A 3,007-nucleotide genomic window follows, 5' to 3' on the forward strand; every position below is an offset into this window, starting at 1 on the left:
CCCTGCTCTCTCCCACCCCAACATTTCCATGCTGGAGCGGTTACAGCCAACACACACAGGAGAGGTGATGTGTCTGGTTTTCCTTCCCTCAGTGACTGCTTCCTCATCCCCACCCACATTATAGCATCTCAGTCTGTACCTTTCCATTTCCCATTCCCCTTCACTGTGCCTTAAGTGCTTCAGGATTCAGTATGTAGCATTTCTTGTTGTCTGATGCCCTCTGCTGCTGTATGATTTCTAAAAGGAAAGCACCTTCTGAGGTGCTGGGGTTTTCTGTCCAGGATGCAATCAGTCCTAGCCAGGCCCTGCTGACTGGGAGAGCCCTTCTTGCAGCTGGAGTGTCCTTCATAGCTCTCCTATTCTCCTTGTGTTTTTCCAGGACTTCTTGCAAATTCTATAGTATTTGTAACAGAGAACCACAAACTACAACTGCTATGTTATTTACTAAATTTAGAGTGTAGCAGAAAATTGAATGCGTGCCTGCAGTTACACTGCAGTAACGTGTCTTCGTTGTTGTGTACGTAGACTTCTTCTAACACAGGGAGAGCCAGACCAGGTCACTGCTGTAAGTAGCACTTGTTGAAATCTAGCTGCTGGGAATGACCGCCTGGGCACAGCTATGGTGTAATGGAGATAAGGGAGGGAGAGTAGTGTTTGTGGTCTAAAGACGTTCCTCTCACAGTGACAACTAGTGTTCATTTTGGTGTTTGATCTTTGAAGGAGGGGAAGGTGAATGCCCTCTCACTGATGCCATGTAAAGATTTTCAAAAGGTGTTGGCAAAGCTAATTCTGTTCCCAGCCACTGCACTAACTAGCTAGCTCTACCTGTTAGCTGTGGGGAAATCTTTAGAAAGTCTGTATTTGTTCAGAATGTGGAATAAATGTGGAATTTTGCAGAAGCCTTGCATACTCTTGTCTTTTACCCTCCTTCTCTTTAAACTAAGTACTGAAGGAAGTAGCACTTACTGACCTTACTAAAGTACTTCAACATCTAAGAGTGGAAGGCCAAAGTTAGAAGCATTCTGATACTAGGATATGATGATAAAGAGGCTCCCTCTAGTGACTAATTTATTTTTGAAATCTCGTTATGTTTCAGAGACCGTTTGATCCATGCTCTACCTTTCTAAAAGTGATTGCACAATAATGTAAAATGGTGTTATTTCTTTGAACTTTGATTTACACTAGGTCTCCAAGGCCTCAATGCCCACGAGCAGTTGCAGAGCTGTTGTTTTCCTGGAGCATGTAATCTGGGTTTGTGGCACCGGGAAGGAACCTGGTTGGTGTGCTCAAGGGTTGCTCTGCAACGTTAGCTGAAGTGCAGTAAGGGGGAGCGAGTGGGAGAGTCACTTCAAAAGCACATTCCTGGACTGGGGTAAAGCTGTAATTCAGCTGCCCCAATTCCTGCCTAAAGCTCAACTTAGAAGGCTGCTGCTCACAAGTCTCAGACAACGATGCAGATTACTTACATGCCATCTAACCTCTCAAGGGAATCTAAAAATCTGTGTGTGTTTCCATTTTGGGAAACAATTTGCTGTGCTGACTAAGCATAACAGCCTACTTTGGCCAGTAGAAATGGTAGGGGCAGGTACTTGCATGTAGGCATGATCTAACTCTTCAGCAGAGTGGGATGGGAACTTAGCCAAAAAAAGAAAACCTCTAAGCTGTGAATAAGGTATATAAAGAGCACTTACAACAGGAACCATGGCTCTGGATTTCACTTTCAGGAACCCCACCTTTTATGAGAGAGATGGATGTTAACTTTCTTCAGAATAACTTATAGCTTGTTATAAGATAGTTAAAAGTAAAAAGGGTCATGACCACTCTGTCCAGCTCAGGAAGAAGTGCTGTAGATGATCTTCAGTGGAAAAAATATAGTCTTCTCCTTCTTGTGCTTGCCTGCACAAGAGGGTGCTTAATTCAGACTCCTGAGGCCCTTCTGCTGCCCTTGGTCATGCACTTTTTTTTGTCACAGGTTTACAGCTTCACTTCTTTTTTGGTGGCTTCTTCCCACACAGGGCAGCACAGCCCTTGTGTTGTCCCACAGAGGTGGCCACTTCTCTGTATTCTGCTCTAGAGGGACGCCCATCTGCCCTAAGCACCGTATCCTGCTGTTGACATCTCCAGAGAATGCAGTCTATGTATGCATCCGTGGCAGTCTGTATGGATTCTACTTTTTAGGAACAGCCACATGAAAGTGAAATGCTTAATAACTGGCAGGTGGTCTCTTGTCCTCTCTTCCCTCTACTGCAGTGAATGTAGTGGTAGCCTAATGTGTGTGAATATTTATGTACATACCAGAATTTACAAAGCTTATTTCAAATATTTCTTTTTTTTTCTTTCTTTCAATGGAGAAGAAGAGTGAAACAGATTTAGAACAGTTTTTAGGCAGTTGAGGCTGCTAGACTAAAGTTTATACTGAAAATATTAAAAACCAAAACAAACCAAGAACTTTTCACAAGCAATAAGATCAATAGAGAGTGGGGACATCTGAAAAAAATCATAGATTTTCTCTAACAACCTATAAACTACACAAAAGAGATTTTAATAGCTTGTGGAAACAAGGCACATATCTAACATGTTCTTAAAACCCCTGCCCTTTAAAACTGCTTAAATCGGTAGGAGTCTGGGATAAAGCACAATAGTGCACGAGGATCTGAAAGTATTACCTGATCCCATGTTCTGCTGCTTTAGGAATTTCCCAGCGCTGCCGCTGTTCTTGCAGATACCAAGAGCTATAGTCTCAGTGGGGTGCTCTTCCAGCTACAGGGGCCTGAATAAAAATCTACAGTGTTTAGTTTCAGACTGTTTTCTGATGCTGAGTCTAAATGCATTCACACAGGTAGAGATTATCTAGAAAAATTACTATGAGTATTTTGCAAAATATTTTTACTAGCCTGTTAATTTAGGAGATAACATAGTGAAAAACCACAAGCCATCAGTGTCACTAAATAAAGACTAGATAAGGCACTCACAGGGTGTGACAGATTTTCAATGTTTTTATAAACTC

Source organism: Charadrius vociferus, unplaced genomic scaffold (assembly GCF_000708025.1).
Source record: "Charadrius vociferus isolate BGI_N301 unplaced genomic scaffold, ASM70802v2 scaffold26, whole genome shotgun sequence".
Taxonomy (NCBI): Eukaryota; Metazoa; Chordata; class Aves; order Charadriiformes; family Charadriidae; genus Charadrius; species Charadrius vociferus.